Here is a 22,569-nt window from a genome sequence, read left to right on the forward strand (position 1 = left end):
TTTGGAGGCCATTGTTCAGTCCAAGGGTTAGCAAAAAAACATTTTTTTTCAATAAAGGACCAGATAGTAAATATTTAAGCTTTGCAAACCCTGTAATCTCTGTCATAACTACTCAACTGTTACACCTGCTGTGGCAGTGCAAAAGCAACCACAGACAATATCGAAACAAATGGCCATGGCTATGTTCCAAATGAACTTTATTTATAAAAACAGGAGGCAGGTCATAGACCAAGATGGGGGACTTAAGAGAGAGGTGGATTTGGAATATGTATTGAAGGTAGAGATACTGCTTGGGTTTTGCTAAAGCATAGGATGTGAAGGATAAAGGAAAGAAGTGCTTTGGGCCAAGGTTTGGCTCCTAGGATATTGGCCTCAGCAATTGAGTTGGTAAGTATTGCCACTTAAAGATTGGGGAGAGGCAAGTTTAGGAGAGGCATCCAGAATTCCATTTAGGACATGTTAATTCTGAAATGCATATCAGATATCCAGGTGGAGACATCAAGAAGGCGACTGGATATATGCACATTAGGCACAGAGAGGTTGTGGCTGGAGATACAAATCAGGGAGACAATCAGCGTCCAATGGCATCTAAGACCATGGGACTGATGAAGGTTTCCTAGGGCATTGGGAGTCTAATTTATCTCTTACTCATCATTTTCAAAAAGCTTATAAAAATCATGACTCTCTGGGTGCCTGGGCGGCTCAGTCACTTAAGCATTCAACTCTTGGTTTCAGCTCAGGTCATGATCTCATGGTCCGTGAGATCGAGCCCCACATCAGGCTCTGAGCTGAAAATGCTGAGCCTGGTTGGGATACTCTGTCTCCCTCTCTCTCTGTCTTCCCCAGTTCTCTCTCTCTCTCTCTCTCTCTCTCTCAAAATAAATAAGCTTTAAAAAAATTATGACCCTCACACAAAGATACAGTGAGTACGTGTTGAGAATTGTCTCTAGCTCCTTAGTTATGGGGGAACCAGTAAGATACTGACACCAGTTGGAAGAAGAATTTGAAGAAGAGAAGTATATTTATAGGCAAGCAGGAATGCGTGGTCCAAGATGCAAAAGTGGTTCATATCCTATGGCGCAATGAAGTGGCATGTTTTCCTGAGGGCAGAACTCAGTTGTGTCTACGGGTAAGAATCTTCTGTATTTCTTCACAGATTTCTGCTCCTACCAGGTCCACAGAAAGGCAGTTAAATGTGTTCACTCCAGGGGTGCCTGGGTGGCTCAGTCAGTTAGGTATCTGACTCTTGATCTCAGCCTCAGGTCATGATCTCACGGTTCATGGAATAGAACCCCACACTGGGCTCTGTGCTGATGGTGGGGAGCCTGCTTGGGACTCCCTCTCTCTCTCTCTCTCTGCCCCTCTCCCCCTCTCAAAATAAACATTTTTTTATGAAGGTGCTCACTCCGGTAGAATCACACCCTCCCCAGAGGGTCCCCCAGGCAATGCCCAATGCTTTGCTAAAAGGACAATCTTGCTCATTTCCAAATCTTGGACAACCTTTCCTGTTCCTGTGATTCCACATTTATTGAGCACCTACTAAGTGACAGGCACCATTCAGTGCAATGAAAGTACATCACTGAACAGAAAACACATATTTCTGCTTTCCTGATGCTCACCTTCTAGGGAAGGCAATAAACATAATAAAGAAAATCTATAGTATGTGAGAAGTCCATAAATGGTACAGAAAAAAAAAAAAAGTGGAGCAGGTCAGAGGGGATCAGGAGGACCAGAGTTGGGGAGATGTAGTTTGAAATAGAAATGGTCAGGTCAAAGGCCAATTAGCTCAGCAGGTTAGATCAGGGTGCTGACAGAAAGCGTCAAAGGCCAATTAGCTCAGCAGGTTAGATCAGGGTGCTGACAGAAAGAGTCAGGGTAGATATCATCGTGAACTTGACCTTGGCAGGACGAGTGGGGAGTCTGCCTGGCTCAGTCAGCGGGGCATGGGACTCTTGATCTCAGGGTTATGGGTTTGAGCCCCATGCTGGGTGCAGAGATTACATACATACATACGTACATACATACATACATACATAAATTTTTAAAAATTGACATTCAGGGGCACCTGGATGGCTCAGTCACTTTAGTGTCCGACTTCCACTCAGGTCATGATCTCACACTCCGTGAGTTTGAGCCCCCGCATCGGGCTCTGTGCTGACAGCTCGGAGCCTGGAGCCTGCTTCGGATTCTGTGTCTCCCTCTCTCTCTGCCCCTCCCCTGCTCTCTCTCTCTCTCTCTCTCTCTCTCTCAAAAATAAATAAACATTAACAAAATTTTTTTAATTGACATTTGGGCAAAGAGTTGAAAGAGCTGAGGTAGTTAACCTCATGGATATCAGGGAGAAGTTTGCTTAAAAGACAAAAAGCATTTGGAATTTTTTTTAATTTTTTTAACGTTTATTCATTTTTGAAAGACAGAGACAGAGCATGAGCAGGGAAGGGGCAGAGAGAGGAAGACACCGAATCCAAAGCAGGTTCCAGTCTCTGAGCTGTCAGCACAGAGCCCGACACGGGACTCCAACCCGTGAACCGTGAGAGATCACGACCTGAGCCAAAGTCGGACGCTCAACCGACTGAGCCACCCAGGAGCCCCATATTTGGAATTTTTAAAAAAGAAGGTTAATTTTGTTTTTAATTAGTGAAGGAAAAAAATGTAAGCAGTAAAATTTGAGTCATAGATTGAGCCAAAACAGTTTGTTTCCCTGCCGGCGACGCCTTCTTTCCGATTCTAAGCAGACTGTGATGCCGTGGGTACAAGATAAATGCTAAATCAGAAGGATGATTCTAACAGTCCTGATCTCTTCGCCCTTTTCAGAGTGAAAATTGGCTCTTCTTTCTCATTGGAGAGGAGTCCCATCTGCCTTGCTCTCCCACCCACAAAGAATTTGACTGCATGTGTGACAAATACTTAGAGGAAAAATTAAACTTTTAGTAGTAAATAGCAATTCAAACATAGGTTTCTCGAAAGAGATTTTGCTGGTTAATGGAAGTGCTGCTCTGGAGTAGACCCGGAACTCCTGATGTGGTTTCTAAAACTCTGCGATAGTAAACGTAGAAAAATGAAGTTTTGTTTCTCTGTTCTCTGTTGGTGTTGGGGGTGGGGGGCGGTGCTGGGATTACTTCCATTTTAATTCAAACTGTAAAGCAGAGCCTCAAGACCTGGGCAAAGATTTCTCACAGCACAATTTTCTTCTGTGACAAAAGATTTCTTTCTTTTTCATCTTGTCAAACATAATCACTCACAGATAAAGTCAATTTGCTCTTTTTGCCTTCGTGTTGGGCTATTTCCTTTTGCCAGCTGACTAACGTTTTCTAGGGCAGGTTGGAATTAATCATTCAGCACCCTGAGATTTTTCAGGCCAGCCGGGACTGAGGATTCGAAACAATAAAATCCACAGTTCGCCCTCTGACAAAGGACCTCACACTTGGCAAGGAGTGGACCACAAACCACCTTAGAAAACAACAGTTTGGGGGCGTCTGGGGGGCTCAGTCAGTGGAGCGTCTGACTTCGGCTCGGGTCACGATCTCACAGCTTGTGAGTTCGAGCCCTGCATCGGGCTCTGTGCTGACAGCTCAAAGACTGGAGCCTGCTTTGGATTTGGTGTCTTCCTCTCTCTGCCCCTCCCCCACTTGCACTCTGTCTCTCTCTCAAAAATAAAAATAAACATAAGAAAATTTTTTAAAAAAAGAAAAAAAGGGGCGCCTGGGTGGCTCAGTCGTTTGGGCATCCGACTTCAGCTCAGGTCATGAGCCGGTTCGTGAGTTCAGACTCCACATCGGGCTCTGTGCTAACAACTCAGAGCCTGGAGCCTCGGATTCTGTGTCTCCCTCTCTCTCTGCCCCACCCCCACTTGTGCTCCAACTCTCTCAAAAATAAATACACGTTAAAAAAAGTTTTTTTTTTTTTTTTTGAAGACAAAAACGGTTGGGAAAATTTCACCTAATAGCCCAGTCCTGATTCTCCGGATCTGGAAAATGTGCTCATTTGTCACCCTAACTAGAAGTCATTTGGTGCTAATTATTCTAGAACTCGTGGCCGTTCTCCACTTCCCCAAGGGGCCTCCCCCTCAAGTGCAAGCACACTTCATTGTTTTATCTGTGACAAACCCCAACCCTGCCTTGTGGGGTTTCAACCCGGAGGCTCTGAGCCCTGAATGCTGGTTCTCCATTCACTGCCTTCAAGTGACCTGAAACGCCATGATCTTGCCACCAGGCTGGAGCCTTCGCAGGCCCCTCCTGCAGAGCCAACCTCCTCCTGCCTGTGCTCAAAAACCCGGGCCACTTGCCCTTCTCACGTCTGGAGCTTCAAGCCCAAGAGGCAGAATGCGGTGCCCGGCACACAGGAACAGCAGGCCGAGAGCAGCCAGGCTTTTAGGCCAGCCGGCCAGGGTGCTAGAATAAATGTCAAGGGATATTTGCTGCAAAGAGGCTCCAGAAATAATGTAAAATTGTTCTGTCCTTTTAAAAATGGAAAATGCCTTGGCAGGGTGATATATTATTTGCCTGGCTGCATTTTCTCTCTGTCTCCGTCAAGGCTTGGAAAGGACTGGCACTTCTGCCTTTCCAAGCGGAGCTCAGTGTAACTGGACCACATCTAATGCCTGTACGATGCAAATGAAGATTGAAAGTGTTGTTTCCTTTGATGTGTGTGACTAAATGCTCAAAGGGGATATTTTCTTTTCGATCCTCCAGTGGATAGAGCCTCTTTAAAAATACCTGTTGGCTCCCTTTCCCCACTGGCGATTGCCGTAATTCCTGCATTGGAGACGGAGGTTGGGTACAGTCATGATGAATGTCTTTCTCTGAGAAGAATCCCCTGCTCGTGTTTGCAATGATGGTTAAAGCCCGGGAGGGAATTAAGAAGCGTGAAAGGCACGTTAATGATGGGTGTCTGCAATGAGCCACTCAGGCTTTCCTGGAAAAGTCCAGAGAGCGCATTTTAAGAGCGAAGTTGGGGAGGTGGATGAGTCACGGCCGGGCTTTGCAGTGACGCCAGCTCTTTCTGGCGCCCAGTGGCACAAAGGGCCTGGGAAGCTGGTGGGACCCCCGTTGGCGAGAGAGGCTGACCCACAGGTCGGCCGTCCCGTCTTACCCCTCGTCTCCTCCGCCAGCAGCCGAAACAATCCTCACCAGTGCCGGGGGAATCCTAGCTCTTCTCTGAATCTGGGTGGTTTCTGGAGACACACAAACACACGCAAGGAAATTAATAGCTGTGAGCGTTGTCAGGGCTCCCAGTCTCCAAACTGGCTGAGCTGGGCGCTTTGAACCACTTTCGAAATGAGAAGAAGCCGAACCGTGATCCCACCTCAGCTACTTTGTCCTCCACACCCATGTTCAGCAAGGCAATCTACAAGAGACACTTCCACGGGAACGCAAACACAAACAAACAAACATTTGGATCCATCTGGGACATTTCCTTTACTTTTCATGCCACCTCCTTCCCCCTGTTCCCTGGTACATGTTTATAGTGTCTCACCCGGGGAGGAAGCTGGAACGCGGATTGTTCTGGAGATGGGAGACTAGTGGGGAGGTCCAGGATAACAGGGGCTCGTCACATCCCGTTGCTCAGGGACCTGAGCAATAAATAATGAATGAAGAATGAGTGAATGAATGAATGAATAGCCCAGCCCTATCCAGAGGAACCGCATTGTTTCGGGAGCAGGAAATTCACATAGAGAGGCAGGAAAGGTAACCCTTGAGTGGATGCTGTGCTAATCTGCTCCAGCAGCCATAACCCTGTGCCATCGACAGGGTGGGGCTTACATAACAGAAAGTTACTTTCTCACAGTTCTGGAGGCTGGATGTCACAGAGCAGGGGTCGGCAGGTTTGGTGCCTCCTGAGGCCTCTCTCTCTGGTTTGCAGATGGCTGTCTCCTCCAGTGTGCCCTTGCAAGATCTTCCCTCTGCACACAAGCACTCTTGGTGTCTCTGTGAGTCCCAATTTCCACTTCTTAGAAGGAAGCTGGTCCTACTCAATTAGGACCCACCCTATTGAGCTCATTTTAATAGAACCACCCTTTACAAGGTCCTGTCTCCAAATACAGTCACATGCTGAGGCACCAAGGGTTAGGGCTTCAAGGTACCAATCTTTTTTTTTTTTTTTTTTTTACTTACTTTTTAAAATGTCTATTGATATTTGAGAGAGAGAGAGAGCACAGCAGGGGGTAGACAGAGAGAGGGTGCGGGGATCTGAAACGGGCTCTGTGCTGACAGCAAAAACCCTGATATGGGGCTTGAACTCACGAACTGTAAGACCATGACCTGAGCCGCAGTTGGACACTTCACGGACTGAGTCACCCAGGCGTCCCCAATACGTTGGTGCTTCTTAACGCAAAAGAGCGCTGGTCTCCTTTCCTGCCCTGTTAGCTGGGACTACATTCTCCAGGCCTTTCATCCAAAACATGTTATGCAAGTATCCCTTCAGTGTAAACCCTGAAGTACTTTTGTCTTTTAAGATCCTGGTTTCCTTCCTCTCTTCTTTCGTCCGTATCCTGAGAGGCAGCATGATATGTCAGCAGGTGCCGGTGGCCTCCTGGCTCTGCCCATGCAGACTATTGCCTGGCAGGTGTCTCGACGTTGCTGAGGGCCCCCTCATCTGCAGGAGGGGCCCGATCGTCCCTGCCCTGCCTGCCTCACAGTATCACTGTGATGATCTCACAGTGTCATGTTTATGTGTCCAACCGGCTACATGTGCCTGCCGAGGTGTATAAATCTCAGAATAAACAAGTCCATCTTTCCAGAGCATCTGTTTTAAAATACGATCGTTATATTAAAATAAGCACAGATGCATTAGGAAACAGAACAAAAAAATTGGCATGAAACGCAAATAAAACTGAAGATTTCAAATAAAATGTGTCCTTGCTGCTGCCTATGTGTTTCTGTCGTCCCGGGTACTGGGGTGGGGCGGGGGGAGTTGGAGCAATGCTAGTATGCCATGAAGATGTATGAGGCCACTCTCCAGGTACTGATAGGGAACAATTGCCAAGATATATTACAAAGTGAAAAAATCCAGGTGCAGAACAAGGTGTTACCATTTGTTTAAAAAAAAGCAGGGGGCGTTTGGGTATTTATAAATGCTCGTGAATGCCAAGCACACTTTGGAGTCATACAAGGAAACCCGTAACGGGGTTACCTCGGAGATAAAGACCTGGGGGACTGGGAGACAGGGATGGGAAGGAGACCTCTCACCATGAACCTTCCTGTATGACCTGATTTTTCAAAACATATATGGAGTACCTGTTTTTAAAACGCATTGTTTTTAAAAGCCACAGTTCCTATTTTAAAATTAATTTGTTATCGTTATTCAGATGATAGTCATCAGAGTTACGTGGAATATATGAGTATATGAACTATGTGAGTTACATGAATATGTGGCTATATGAACCATATGAGTTATACAGAGTATTTGGGTACGTGAATATATAGAGTAACGAATATATGGAGTTTGTGAATATTCAGGGTGAGACACCTTGGATGCAGCCCTGGGCAATGCTAACATTGATGAAGTGATTGGATTGGAGACTGAGCAAAAAAAAGAAAGAAAGAAAGAAAGAAAGAAAGAAAGAACCATAAAAGCAGAAAAGAGAAGGAGGAATCAAAGAAGGCCACAGAGAAGCCAAGTCAGAACCAATTCACACCCAGTAGGACGACTACCATCGAAAGCAAAATAAAATACAACAGAGTAACAAGTGTCAGGATGGGATGGAGGAATTGGAACCCTGGGCGCTGCTAGGGGGCTTGGAGGATGGCTCTTGCTGGGGAAACAGTGTGGCGATTCCTGAAACAATGAAGCATAGAATGACCATATGACCCAGCGCTTCTACACTCAGGCATACACCCTGAAGACCTCAAAGCAGAGACTCACGTGTTCGTACGCACACGTTTGTAGAAACATCATTCACAATAGCGAGAGGTAAAAGCGACCCAAATGTCCATCCCTGGATGAACGGATAACCGAACTGTGGTATTCGCGCAATGGGATGTCATTCAGCTCTAAAAAGGAAGGAAGTTCTGACCTTGCTGCCGCACGAACGCATCTTGAAGACGATATGCGAAGTCTCAAATAAACCAGTCACACAAGAACAAATACTGTACGATTCCACTTCCGTGAGGCCCCTGGAGTAGTCGAGTTCGAGGAGACAGAAAGTGGAACAGAGGTTGTGTAATACAAGGCGGGGGGTGAGCCTGGGGCATTAGTGTTTCACGGAAGCAGTTCCAGTTGGGAAACGTGAGAAAGAAAGTTCTGCAGGTGGACGGTGGGATGGCTGCTCAGCAATGAGGATGTACTTGATGTCCCCCGAACTGCTGGTTCACATGGCAGATTTCACGTCACATGTGTTTTGCCACCGCAACAAAAACATCCAATTACAGGATGGGTGTGAGTCCAGCCTGGCAGTCACCAGGGATTTCGACGCGCGCGGCGTCTGGGAAGGCAAAAGGGCAGAAGCCAAATGAGAGAGCATAGGACAGGAAGACTCTGACAAGGCGCCCATAGAAGGCGGCAGAAAGGTGGGGTGGCGGCTAAGGAGTGGGGGCGCATTCTCAGCCCTCCCTGGACTTCTCTGCTCCCTTGGCCAGGCCCGGGCTCCAGGATCACTGCTGGTGCCGAGGTAGGAGGGGGAGGCTGTCCGTGCCCACTCCGAGGGACCCTCTGGCCTCTTCCAAGCCAGCCTGCTCCTCCCCTTCCCCTCCGTTGTGAGCACTCTTCAGTTTTCTTACGGTTCAGGCTTTCAGAAACAAGGGCCAGCATCTTGCAGCTCCCCCCACAATCTGCCAGTCCCAGAGCTTGTCAGAGGCAATGAAATGCACAGCCAGCTACCTACCTGAAGAAGGGGAGGGAAAAAGAGAAAATACAGAGAAAGAGAAAAACATACCAGTGCACATGTTTCCTGGGGTGTCCGAGCCCACGTGCGGCTCCTTACTGGCTGAGACCAACAAGGGGAATGTGCTTTCTAGCACCTCCCCTCCGCAGACTTATGTTCGATCCCCTCCTCCTCCCCCGTGCGGTCTTCCCGATGCTCCCGTGCCACGGTCCACCTACCCTTACACTTGACATCAGAATTCACTCAACACATTGTTCATTAGCACCTGCCATGTTGCATTCCCTAAAGCAAGGCACAGAAGGGCCTTTCTGCTTGTGGATTTTAACATTCTTGCAGCGGGAGACGGATAACAAAGTTTAAAAGTTAAGTATATATGTGAGATAGTGTTAATGCTATAGGAAAAAAAAAAAAAAAAGTCCAGAAATAGGGAAAAGAGAGAGCACGAGTGAGGAATGGAATTTCAATTTCCAAAAGGGCAATCGGGGAAAGCAAGCCTCAGGGTGATATTTGAGCAAAAATCGAAGCAGGTGAGGAAGAGCCCTGTGGGTCTCCGGGGGAAGAGCATCCCAGGCAGGAGGGAGAGTCAGTGCAAAGGCCCTGAGGCAGGCACCTCCCTTGTGGGTTGGAGGAAGAACAAGAGGGTAAACTGTTGCACTTGAGTGAGCACAGGAAAACAGTGGGAGATGTGCTCAGAGTTTAAAGACGTGAGCAAGCAGATCTGACGGTGTGGCTTTGCTACCAACATTAGGACTTTGGCCCCACTAGCTCCTTCCCAACACCATCCCGAAGGCTCCACCTAAAACATGTGAACTTGGAGTTTCTTTACTACGTGGCAAAACTCGTAACCCAGAGTTTACTTCCCATCTATTCTGCCAGGTGGAGAATGAACCTGTTACAAATGTTAATGATTTAAGAATAAGATGTGACTGATCGGGTAGCCCGTTCCTTTTCTTAGAGAACCAGAATGCAGCCAAATCACAGCCCTGTCATTTCTTGGTTATCAGAGTCACCATCGATGTGGCATACGCGTCAGGAGAGTAAAAGATTGATTTCCACGTTTCTTTGTTAAACATGGACGGTTCTGTAAAAACCTGCCTACCTTCAGAGTACTGAGAAGTCAGGGGTGTTAGCAATGGGTGTGTCCCCGAGTGAGTAATGCACGCCCTTTTCTGGCAGGGCACACCTCTGGATCCGTGGTCCTCAAGGTGGGGGTCCCTGGATAAGCTGTGTCCATAATTTTCTGGGAAACTGGGAGAAATGCAGATCCTGGGGTACTATTCGAGACCCACAAAGTCAGAAAGTCCTAGAAAAGAGGAGCCCAGTGCTCTGTGTCTTAACAAATCCCCCCCCCAGGTGATTTTTTTAAATATATTTTTGTAAAGTTTATTTATTTACTTTGAGAGAGAGAGGGAACACACGAGCAGGGGAGGGGCAGAGAGAGAGAGAGAGGAGACAGAGGATCCCAAGCAGGCTCTATGCTGTCAATGCAGAGCCCAATGTGAGGCTGAAACCCACAAACAGCAAGATCATGACCTGAGCCGAAACCAAAAGGCGGACGCTTCACTGACTGAGCCACATAGGTGCCCCTTCCCCAGATGATTCTAAGGGGAGCTGAGGCTTGAGAAGCATTTTCCAGACGACCTCACCCCTCGCCCCCCTTTAATCCCTGCCTTCGGGAGGGGTAGACACCGGGAAGTCGGAATGAGAAGAGAGAGACTTTTCTTTATGCCTTTAGCTTCCGGGTTCCCTATCTGGAGTTTTCTTTATAGATGATCTCTGCTTATTTAAGATGCGCACATGTAAGCAGCGGGGACCACATCCAGGCATTTTGTCATGGGCACTCAACCACACACACACACACACACACACACACACATGCACACCTCTGTGCCCAGTTGCTCTGGCAAGCCTAACACAACCAGATGACTTCTCCAATCCCTCCCTGTACGCGGGGCAATGTTGAAACCTTTTGCCAGTTACAAAGTTTCTCTGCAGAGGAAAACAGTGGTAAAAATGCCAAATGATGTTGTTTTTCAAACACTAGTCAAACATGAGGCTCACTCGTTCAATGTTTGCGTGATCGGGATAAAACCAACTGTTCTTTTGGCTAGCACCTTCTCATGTACCGCTCTTTCTAAATAGGATATAGGGGAAACCCTGGTAACCCAGCCTACCTTGCAGTCTGCAACGCATAACAAATGGTCCTATTTCTTCGTTGTAATAGAAGTTTGAGTCCTTACAGCACTCCGGGAGACCCCGCCAAGTTTACCAAAAAGAGGTTCAGAACCACGGCGGGGGTGGGGTGGGGTTCCTATCCCTTTTTACAGCCCCTCAGTCTGGTGGCCCATCCATCTAACACGACTGTCTTACCACTCGCTGATACGTTCTTGGGTTTTGAAGGAAAACAGCTATGCCAGGAATTTTATATGAGCAGTAGGTGCTGAGTCAGCGTTGATTTGGTGTATATTTTCCTACCAGCCTGATGAGACAAGTCACCGGATTATTTCCCACCTTCCGGAGCCAGAAGCCCTGCATGGGAAGGAGAGTCAGCCCGTCCCAGTGCACACGGAGAGTCTGTGTCAAAGGCAAGGGGAAAATTCCCTCGTTTTCCATGCCATTCCTCAGCGAATACTTTCTGTAGGTAAAAACAGTCCTGAGTTATGACCAGCTTTGGGAAGAGGTGGGGGGAGGCCTCTGCCAGAGCTCTTTCTCATCAAGGGACAAATTGAGGCTGGCCCCGGTTCTGGTTCCGCCCATACCAAGGGGCGATGTGGATGAGCCTCCCAGAGCCTAAAATGTTGATGCTTGGGGACAGTGTTGTCCCTCCCAGCATGCCCCCAGCAGCGAGCCGAAAGGGCACCCAAAGCCAGACCCAGGAAGAGGGGGAAGCAAGAGAGACACCGGCCCCGCACCTGCACGACCCTGGCCGAGAGCACCTGCCCGCTTTGCACCCGGGCCTCCCCAAAGACACCATGAAATGCTACAGAGGATTATCTAACAAGACAGGCTGGAACCTCCACCAAGTGCAATTCTTCAAACCATCACATAGTTAGCAGTAAATGTGCAAGACTGGAAAGGAAATGGAGAGAAAATTCGAGGGAGTCTGCTTCCAAACTCCTCTTGGGCCATCAGGATTGGGTATCGACAGAAGTCCTTGGTTTCCCTTACTGTTCCCAGCACCGCTTTGCAACTTGGGCGCATCGGAGAAAGGGGCCCGGACCAATGGCCTGACTCAGCCAAAATGACACAGCGGCACTGGGCAAGTCACATGGCTTCTGTGAGCTTCGGTTTCCTCGTCCGAAAACGTGCATGGTGCCTACTGTGTCACACCGTGACCTGTCGTGAATGTCAGAGAGTATCTGTACAAGGTCTTTGGAAAATGAAAGCTATTTCAGGGGCACCTGACTGGCTCAGTTGGTAGAGCATGTGACTCTTGACCTCGGGATTGTGAGTTCGAGCCCCATGTTGGGCATAGAGATTACTTAAAAATAAACTCTATTTTAAAATGCAAGATATTTCCGGGGCACCCGGGTGGCTCAGTCCGTTGAGCATCCGACTCTGGCTCAGGTCATGATCTCACGGTTCGTGGGTTCAAGCCCCGCGTCGGGCTCTGTGCTGACAGCTCAGAACCTGGAGCCTGCTTCGGATTCTGTGTCTCCCTCTCTCTCTGCCCCTCTCCTGCTCACACTCTGTCTCTCTCTCTCTCTCATATCAATAAACATTAAAAAAATTATAAAAAAATAAAATGCAAGATATTTCATACAAATGGAAGGCACAACAGTTACCCTCTGCTCTCTATCGCTTACAGATCTGCAGCGGGTGTCTGTCCAGCCAGTCATTTTCTTTCTTTATTTTTCTTTAAATTTATTTATTTATTTATTTATTTATTTATTTATTTATTTTGAGAGCAACAGAGACAGTACGAATGGGGGAGGGGCAGAGAGAGAGGGTGACAGAGAATTCCAAGCAGACTCCACGCTGTCAGTGAAGAGCCCTACACGGGGCTAGAACTCAAGCACATGAGATCATGACCTGAGCCAAAACTAAGAGTCAGACGCTTAACTGACTGAGCCACCCAGGTGCCCCAAGACAGAGACATTCATTACGGGAAATGGCTCATGTGATTATGGAAACTGAGAAGTCATATGATCTGCCTTCCACAAGCTGGTGACTCAAGAAAGCCAGTGGTGTAATTCAGACTGAGTCCAAAGGCCTGAGAATGAGGGATCTGATGGTTTAAATCCCAGTGCAAGCAATGGAAAAGATGAAATCAGCTGTCCCAACTGAAGCAGGCAGGCAGGAAGCAAAGAGGGGCAAAGGCCTCCTTGCTCTGCCTTTGATTCTATTCCAGCCTTCCAAGGATGATGGCACACACCCACACTGAGGAATGAACCTGTGTTCCTGAGTCCTCCCATTCAAATGCTCTTGTCACTTGGAAATACGCCTGCCCCCGCCCCAGACACTACCAGAAATAACGTAGAATCTGGGCACACCCTGGCCCAGTCAAGCTGACACATAAAATTAACTATCAAAGTCACCAAATGGTTTTACGTCATAAGTATTCCAAGGAATATCACACTAAGTGCTGGGGAGAACAAAGGAGAGATCACCTCCATGGAGGACACCAGGGCCACCTTACAGGAGAGGGCTGACCAAGATGGGCCTTGAAGGCTGAATGGGCATCACCATCCCACAGCATCGTGATTGCTCTCAGAAAGGTTGCCTCTCTGTGTTGTCATTCATTGACCCCACAATATTTGTGTTTCTGTGCGAGCTCGGGCACTGTTCTTGGCCCTAAGGATACAGTGGGAAAGGACAGAGACCATGTCCTGCCCTTACAGAGCAAGATGGACAACAAAAGAAAAAACAAGGTGGTGTGCTATGTGACAGGTGCTCCGAAAGTCAACAAATCAGGGAAATGGGACAGGGGAGACCTCCCTGGGTGTGCAGGACAGCGGATGGACTGGAGCTTTGACTCTCTGGAAGAAATGCATATCAGGCACACGGAATAGTCTGTGCAATCGCCCTGAAGAGAGAATGAGCTTGGTCTGAGGAACTGATAGGAACACCAGACAGGGAAAGAAGGAGCCGGAACTGAAGGGTACTTGTTGGGCCCCCTGAGGAGGAGTTTGGGTTTTATTCTATATGTAGTAGAAGCTCTATTTGTAGGATTTTCAGCAGGGGAGATCATATGATCTAAACTTCTGCAAAGTCAAGATTTTGTTCCCAATAGTTTCCAACCATTTATTGAAGTGAATTGAATTTCATCCACTCTTCCAATATTAGCCATATGACCTTGACCAAATTCCTTCACCGTCGACTGTCCCACAGAATCTTCTTTACGCTTAGTAAGCTTGAGCCCAGCATGTGTTACATGAAACTCTGGGTTGCCTCCCTATAGTGGGGAGGCGGTGGATGACGGCTGGGGTGCCTTCCGTTTCCACGAGACCCGTGCTTGAGTCTGTGATGTCAAAGCACTGAAATGGCTGTGGGGTTACCCAAGCTTCCTCTGGTGCTCAGTTCCAACTGCATTATAACTGCTCATTTTCCTGCAGAATGACCCAGGCCCTCCCTCAACTCTGTGCCACAAAGGGAAAATTAACAGTAATATAGAAAGTTAAGAAGGTGAAAGAACATTATCACTCTTGTCAACAATAAAATCTGCTGCTGATATTCAGTTGTGAAGACAGGCACATCTATTATTTATAGAATACAGATGGTTAAATATTAAATACTTGAACCTAGGACAGTGTGAGGGTAAAGCCAGGAGTGTGAACTTGTCAAAATCGTAAAAATGGTAACTCTTTGCAAGGGTGGAGTGCACCTACATTCATCACTGCTTTTATTGCACTATAAATTAAGGGGGGAAACTTACGCTGTGTCAATTTCAAGTCCTAAGTGGGACCTGCGTTATCTCTGGGATGGCATCTGTTCAAATCGGCTTCACAAACAGCAACTGACCCACCTGCTTAGAACTTTTAACTGTTTTGGCCGGGAAGGTGGCAAAAGGTAAGATTTGCCCCCTTGTTTGCCACATGAGGGATTGGCACGCAAGGAAAACATTTTATGAGTTGGCAATTTTCCTTATACTTGCACGTCTGATCTAATGGTTGCCCAAAGGTTTGTGTTGACGAAGGCAAAAGTACCTTGCAAAAATCTTGAAAGTCACACGTGGTCTCGAATATCTTAATTTCTATATGATCTTGATGTTCTCCAGTTTACCTTAATTTGTTTCGGGCCTGAATTTTTCATGCAAGCTGAAAAACTTGAATCACTGCCATTTGCTTTATAATATGAAGCGAGATACCATGAGGTCTGTCAGAATTGGAGTGTCCACTCAGCCTACCCCTACAGCTCATAGGTGTAAGCTTGATTTCTTGATGTACTGCTCATAATAAAATGATTTCTCCGTCTTCTTACAAAGAAGAGTTGCACACCCAATTTGTTTCTCCCTTTTAAAAAACGTGTTGAAGTTAGCCAAAAAATTTCCAGTGAAGCACCTGATTCAAATACAAATTCTGCCCAGTAAAGTAGGCAGTCTTATGTTTAATAAGTACTCAGCAAGGATTATGCATTAAATGATCTTCCTCAAAAACTTGCTGATAGACTTATCAATACCGGGCTTAATTTTAATGTTAAAGAAGTAAATTCTGAATATTTCCATTTTAGGAGGAAAGGAAACCTATGACTTAATTGTATAACAATTTTAACCTTGATTATCCCTTTTTCTGATTGAACGCTATACAATGATATTAAATTCAAAAATTAATCTAGCCTGCAGGATGGATAATTAGTCAAAAGCAGGGAAAAAGTCACAAGAAATTAACAATGAAATCAATTCCTTGATTTTGTGTCACGCCTCTTTCTCCTGGGCATTCTGAGGCAGATTTTCAATATGAGCTCATTTCCTTCTTCTAAATTCTGCTGAAGTTATATTCTAGAAAGATCTAGACTTTTCCTTTTAGAGACAGGAAAACCAAGTTAGAGCAAAGTTCCATGGTGACAGGATGAAAAATCAGAGGAAGAAATGATTCAGGAAGGGCTTAACTAGGAAGGAGGGAAGAGGCAGAGATCAGAGGAGCTGACATTACCTGGCAAAGAGAAGGAGGTCCAAATGGTTAGGGCTGGAGCAGAAAACTGCTTTCAAAAGCTGCTGGGAATCTAGCAAGCAACCATCCGGTTCGGAGCAGGAAAGCAGGGAGCTCCAGGAAGAAGATCTCTGGTGAAAATAAATGGAATAACTGAGAGCTTGAAAAGGAGTTGAGAGTAGGGTGAAGACAAGTCACACACTCGAAAGAAAGAAAGAGAGAAGGGCAGGCAATTAGACCTTCAGGGAAAAACAACAGAAAGTATGAAAAAGAAGCAAGCAAGATGTGTCATAAATTTAAGTCGTCCATGGAATACAACATATGATTTTTTAAAAATATTTGGGAAAATGGCACAGAGTTTGCTCTTAGCATCAAACATGCCCAGGGATGTCGTTTTAATGTAAAGCCATTCATTGGCTTTTAGCCTTTCAATTCAAACTGTAGACATAGCATCCAAGATTTGGTTGTGTTGTCAGAATGCAAATATTACCAACTTTGATGTTGTGAAATGTAGTTAATAGTTGTAACAAGGAAGGAGGAAGGAAAGGGTGGGTATAAATATCCTTACCTGACAAAGTGAAGGATCAAACGAAATTATGGACAGTTGATACACAAGAAATCAAGACATAAGCCCATTATTTAAAGTTAGGAAAATGGCTTTTAGAAGATTTAATAATAATGTAAATGTCAAACATTAAGAGAAGAGGGAAAACTCAAGGAGGGACTCAAGAAGAAATAGAAAATATGAACAGACCTATAAGAGACTAAATTAGTAATCAAAAACTACCCCCCACCACCCCTACAAGCCGACCTACATGGCTTCACTGGTGAGTTACACCAAATGTTTAAACAATAATTAATACCAATCCTTCACAAACCCTTCCCAAAAATAAAGCAAGAGGGAAACAGTTCCCAACCCATTCTGAGACAAGCATTCCCTGATACCAAAACTGGGTAAATGCATCACCCCCAAAATCACATACCAACATCCTTTTCGAAGGTAAATGCAAAAATCCTCGACAAAATATTAACAAATAAAATCCAGCAACATATAAAAAGGATTATATGACCATGTGGGATTTCTCCCAGAAATGCACTGTTGGTTTAACATAATGAAAATCAACCAATGTCATATACCATGTTAACAGAGTAAAGGACAGGGGTGCCTGGGTGGCTCGGTTGGTTGAACGTCCAACTTTGGCTCAGGTCATGATCTCATGGTTCCTGAGTTTGAGCCCCGCATTGGGCTCTGTGCTGACAGCTCAGAGCCTGGAGCCTGCTTCAGATCCTGTGTCTTCCTCTCTCTCTGCCCCTCCCCAGCTCATGCTCTGTCTCTCTCTGTCTCTCAAAAACAAATAAAACATTAAAAAAAAATTTTTAATAAAAAAATAGAGTAGAGGACAAAACTACATAATCACTTCAATAGACACAGAAGAAGCACTTAACCGAATTCAATACTCCATCACATTATTAGCACTTAACAAACTAGGAAAAGAAGGAAACTTCCTCAACCTGATGAAGGTATCTGTATAAAGCCCACAGTTAACAGCATACTTCATGATGAAAAACTGAACACTTCCCCTCTACGATCAGCATAAGACAAGGGTGGCTATTCTTTCTTCTTCTTCTTCTTCTCTTTTTTTTTTTTTTTTTGGTTCATTTATAATTTTTTTAATATGAAGTTTATTGTCGAATTGGTTTGGTTCATTTATTTTGAAAGAGAGAGAGCAAGTGAGGGAAGGGGCAGAGATAGAGGGAGAAAGAGAGAATCCCAAGCAGGCTCTGCACCATCGGCACAGAGCCCCATGCGGGGCTCGAACCCATGAACCATGAGATCATGACCTGAGCCAGAGTCGGACTCTTAACCGACTGAGCCACCCAGGAGCCCCAAGGATGACCATTCTCACCATTTCTATTCAATATGGAACCAAAAGTTCTATGCAGGGCAATTAGGAAAAAAAAAAAAAAAAAAAAAGCATCTAGTTTGGGAAAACAGAAGTAAAACAATTCACAGATGTTATGCTCTTATATATAGGAAATTCTAAGGAACACACACATACGCGCGCACACACACACACACACACACACTATCAGAACCAGTAAACAAGATCAACAAGGCTGCAGGATACAAAATCAATATATAAAAATCAATTATATTTTCATACACTAACAATGAACAATCTGAAAATGAAATTAACAATTCCACTTACAACGACATCAAAAGCTGAAAGCCACAGAATATTATTGCAAGAAATTAAGGAAGACTGAAAAAGATGGAGTCCTTGTTTATGGACTAGAAGAATTAACCGTGAAAATGGCAACTCCCCAAACCGGCCCACAGATTCAACACAATCCCCCACAGACCTAAACGCAAGAGCTGAGACTATAAAAATCTTAGAAGAAAATGTAGGAGTACGTCTTCCTGACCTTGGATTAGGCAATGGTTTCTCAGATATGACACCAAAAATATGAACAATAACAACAAAAAATAGATGCATCAGTCACTGTGAAAATGTAAAATATTTGTGATTCAAAGGACACCATCAAGAAAGTGAAAAGACAACCCACAAAGTAGGGAAAAAAATATTTGCAAATCATATATCTGATAAGGATCTAGTTAGTCAGGATACATAAGGAATTCTGCCACCTCAACAATAAACAAGTAATCCAATTTAAAAAGACAAAAGACTTGCATAGACATTTCTTCAAAGAAGATCTATGAATGGCCAGTAAACTCATGAAAAGATGCTCAGAATCATTAGTAATTAGGGAAAATACAAGACAAAAACCACAGTCACAAACCACTTCACATCCACTGGAATGACCATGAGAAAAAAGACAGACAAAAATATCTTGTGTTGGTGAGGATGTGGAGAAATGAGCAGTTGCCAGGGGCTGGGAGGAGGGAAGAATGAGGGCTGACTGCTAATGGATATGGGGGTTCTTCGCGGGGGACAAAATGTTCCGGCTTTAAACGTGGTTGCACAACTTTGTGAGCACGCTAAGAATCCACTCAACTGCGCACTTAAACAGGGTAAATTTTATGGTATGTGAATGCTAGCTCAAGAAAGCAGTTATAAACATAAAAGACAGAAGGGGGGAGCACCTGAGTGGCTCAGTCGGTTAAGCGTCCTGCTCTTGATTTTGGCTCAAGCCTTAATCTCTCAGTTCGTGAGGTCGAGTCCCATGTCGGGCTCTGTGCTGTCAGCTGCTTGGGATGTTGTCCCTCTCTCTCTGTGCCCCTCCCCTGTGTGCGTGTGTGTGTGTGTGCACGCCTGCTCATGTGCTCGCTCTCTCTCTCTCTCTGTCTCTCTCAAAATAAATAGATAAACTTAAAAAAAAAAAAAAAAAAGAAGACAGCAAAGGGAAAATGATGAACTAAAGCCTTATCTTTCCAGTTAGGAGTCAAAAGGTAAGAGCCCCAAATTGATAAATCAAACAGTAGAGGTGTGACCCTAGCACAGCACAGGAAGCTCTGGAAGAATTAAAACAAGGAATGTAAAGTCACTTTTGGGAGAGGGCTGGGAAGTGTTGGAGAAGAAAGCTGCTTTGCCACATTATCTCTTTTCTACTTATTTGTTGCTGTGTGCGTGTGCGTGTGCGTGTGTGTGTGTGATTTTGACACAACAGAAAAAAATCTTAAAAATGCAAGCATTTTTTTTCAAAGCTCTTGGAGATCGAGGCCAGGGAAAGGGAAGCTTTGCAAGGTACTCATGGGACACGGAGGTGGAGATTCTGGACCAAGCTTCTTCCAGGAACCGTCCTCGTGCTGAAATCTTGTCTCTGCTGCACACCTGCTGTTGCTCCTTGCGGCCTCCCGCTGCGGCCAGATGACCCTGTCTGGGCTCCAGCAAGGGTAATGACTGATACACACTTTTCCCAACCAGCTGAGAGATCAGAGAGTGACACCATCAAAGAAGGAACAGTGAAAAGAATTAACTGTAAAATTAATTAAATGTCATGCATCAGAATCGCAGCCAGATTGGAACAAGAACGTGGCTGTGGCTCAAGCAGCTAGCGCTCCACTTTTGCGTATCTCTTGAACAGCCCCCCAAGTGTGCCAGCAAATTGGGGGTTCACACTGTCACCGGTGGTCTCTATGGCTTTCATTCCAAGTCACTCTTCTTCTGGGTCAAACCTGTTGTTCAGCTACCACACAGCTCAGAGAGTTCTCCATTTGATCCCACACTCTGGGGCGGGGAAAAAAAAAAAAAAATAACAGAGTGTAAGGTAATTTTGTCCCAGATCTTTCCCTCCGAGTCATGAACATAATAGATTTGACTTTTTACATCGTGTGCCCCCCTAAGAAGCATAAAAGAAAGGTTACACTGGCAGGCAGCTAGAAAAGAGTTTAATTAATCCCAAAGTGTGCGCTTCATTTGGAAAGTGCATCACAAAGAATCCTGTGTTTACTGAACTAGATCCTTAGGGCCATTATCCCTCCACCAATGGTGAGATTTTTCTGAGGGAGCCTTGTCCCTTGTGGTCTGGAAGGTACTGCCATTAAAATAAGATCCACACAGGGAACCAGAATTGAAGATGCTGAGGATTCAGACACTTTCCCCTTGGCAGAGGTAATTGGCATCCTGGCATTTGTGGAAAGATCTGAGCCCTAATCCTGCAGACTTTGATGGGGCCAAGCCAGCTTTCCCCAGACCGTTCCCACGAAGGAGCCCAAGGGTGGTCTGCGTCTGGCATCCTCCTCGTTTGCTATCCCTTTTCTAAACGCAGAGCTGCCCTGTCTTAGCAGACACGCTTGAGGGCTGATCAGAAACTATTTGCTTAGAGGCGCCTGGGTGGCTCAGTCGGTTGAGCGTCCGACTTCGGCTCAGGTCATGATCTCACAGTTCGTGCGTTCTGGCCTCACATCGGGCTCTATGCTGACCGCTTGCTCGGAGCCAGGAGCCTGCTTCGGATTCTGTGTCTCCTTCTCTCTCTGCCCCTCCCCCGCTCACGCTTTGTCTCTCTGTTTCTCAAAAATAAATAATTGTAAAAAAAAGAAAGAAAGAAAGAAACTGCTTAAAACAAAAAATGGAGTTGTGCTTTCATTTAGCATTATCTTATTAGATGAGTGATTCATTTAAAAGCTTAGGATGCTGGACGTGGATGAACCTTGAAAACACTCACTGGAAAGTGCCGGCCACAGGAGGATAAATACGGTGGGATCCACGCTGTGGGGTCCCTCGGGGAGTCAGACTCACAGACACAGAGAGAAGAAGGGCGGGCGCCAGAGGCTGGGGGACGGGGGCGGGGGGTTAGCGTTTCACGGGAACGGAGTTTCAGTTTGGGAGGGTGAGAAAGTTCCGGAGACGGACGGTGGTGATGACTGCACCACATTCTGAATGTACTTCATGCCAACTGCATACACTTAAAATGGTTAGAATGGTCATTTTTACGTTACATATATTTACTAAGATTTTCAAAAATACGTTAAGTTAAGGCTCATTCTAGCAAAAAAAAAAAAAAAATAGCACAGCGTTGTGCTTTCTGCTAGGTGTTAGCTTCATGCTGATCTCAGAGGCAGCTTTAGAAGCCAGGGTGGGGGGACCCTCCGTGGGCATCGGAGGGCAGACCCAAACTCTTCTGGAGACCTGGAGGGAAGAAATTTTTCCTGCTCATGAGTAATGACTGTGGTTTTCTGGCAAACATTAAGGAGGAAGGAACTAAAAATACTTACCGGACACCCTGCCAAAACTCCACAGCGCTCAGAACGTACCAGGCCAACACGTAGAAGAGGCACTTTCAGAGCGCGAGGGACAGGACTAGACACCAAGGTCAAAGTCATTTCACACCTTCCCCTCGCCTCTCGAGAGGCTGGGGCGCAGGAGGAGGGACCAGGCGCCCAGCGCTGCCCCAGCCAGCTGCCCGGAGCCGCTGCCCAGGAGAGAGGAGGTGCAGGACGAGTGCCCCCCGCCCCAACTGGCATGCCGGCCGCAGTCCCCGCTCCCACCCAGCTGCAGGGTTCGCTGAGCCCTGCCAGGCAGTGAAGCTGAGACAGAAAGAGCAACACAGACGTTTCCCCGATGCTTCCTCCAAGCTGCTGGAGTCCAAGCCCCAGACACCTGCACAGGGGGTGGGTGGGAAGGAAATGAAGGTGTGTGAGGGGGTGGCCCAAAAGGGGTCTGGCCCTGGAGACCCGCGCTTCTCAAACTTCAGTCTGCCTGCGTTCACCGGGGGGAGCTGGTTAAAACGCAGCTCTGATTCAGCAGGTCTGAGCGGGGCCAGAGATCCTGTCTTCTAACAGGTGCTCAGGTATGCGGCCGCTGCTGGCTCAGGGACCGAGAATGAAACGAATGGCCACCAGGCAGAGAGGTTGGGGGGGGGGGGGGAAGATAATGGTGGTGGGTTACTCAGGTGTGGTGAGCTCCTGCTTTGGAAGGTGAATGTTTTCTAAATCCCGACCTTGTCCGTGCAGGTCGGCATTGGAGCCGAAGGCCCATGATTTTGTATCCAGCACATGTGAGAATTTCCCTCAGCGTAGGCACTGCCCGGGACCCCTGTGGGTTTGGAGGGTGCAAGCAACCACTATCCACTAGGGGAAGAGTGTCACTGCAGAGAGGGTACACGCTGATCCGAATGGGAAAGTCGAGGAGTGTGACAGAGGGGTTCAAGCCCCAGATGTTCTACCTCAGCTGCGTGACCCTGGGCAAGCCATTCTGA

The 22,569-nt window shown here is 46.4% G+C and overlaps 2 long non-coding RNA genes across 3 annotated transcripts; both read right to left on the reverse strand.

The window, feature by feature from the left end:
- Positions 1–2,907: 2,907 nt before the first annotated feature.
- LOC131505551 (uncharacterized) lies at positions 2,908–8,791 on the reverse strand. Its single transcript, XR_009258456.1, has 2 exons — positions 8,015–8,791; positions 2,908–5,173 (listed from the first exon to the last, which is right to left on the reverse strand). It is a non-coding gene; the product is annotated as an uncharacterized LOC131505551 (long non-coding RNA).
- LOC131505548 (uncharacterized) lies at positions 5,393–6,739 on the reverse strand. 2 transcript variants are annotated; one of them, XR_009258452.1, is made up of 3 exons: positions 6,441–6,739; positions 5,786–5,927; positions 5,393–5,572 (listed from the first exon to the last, which is right to left on the reverse strand). It is a non-coding gene; the product is annotated as an uncharacterized LOC131505548 (long non-coding RNA). The 2 variants fall into 2 exon arrangements; XR_009258453.1 differs by having other exon boundaries at positions 5,786–5,902; positions 6,441–6,738.
- Positions 8,792–22,569: the final 13,778 nt, after the last annotated feature.

This window comes from Neofelis nebulosa, chromosome 2 (genome assembly GCF_028018385.1).
Source record: "Neofelis nebulosa isolate mNeoNeb1 chromosome 2, mNeoNeb1.pri, whole genome shotgun sequence".
Taxonomy (NCBI): domain Eukaryota; kingdom Metazoa; phylum Chordata; class Mammalia; order Carnivora; family Felidae; genus Neofelis; species Neofelis nebulosa.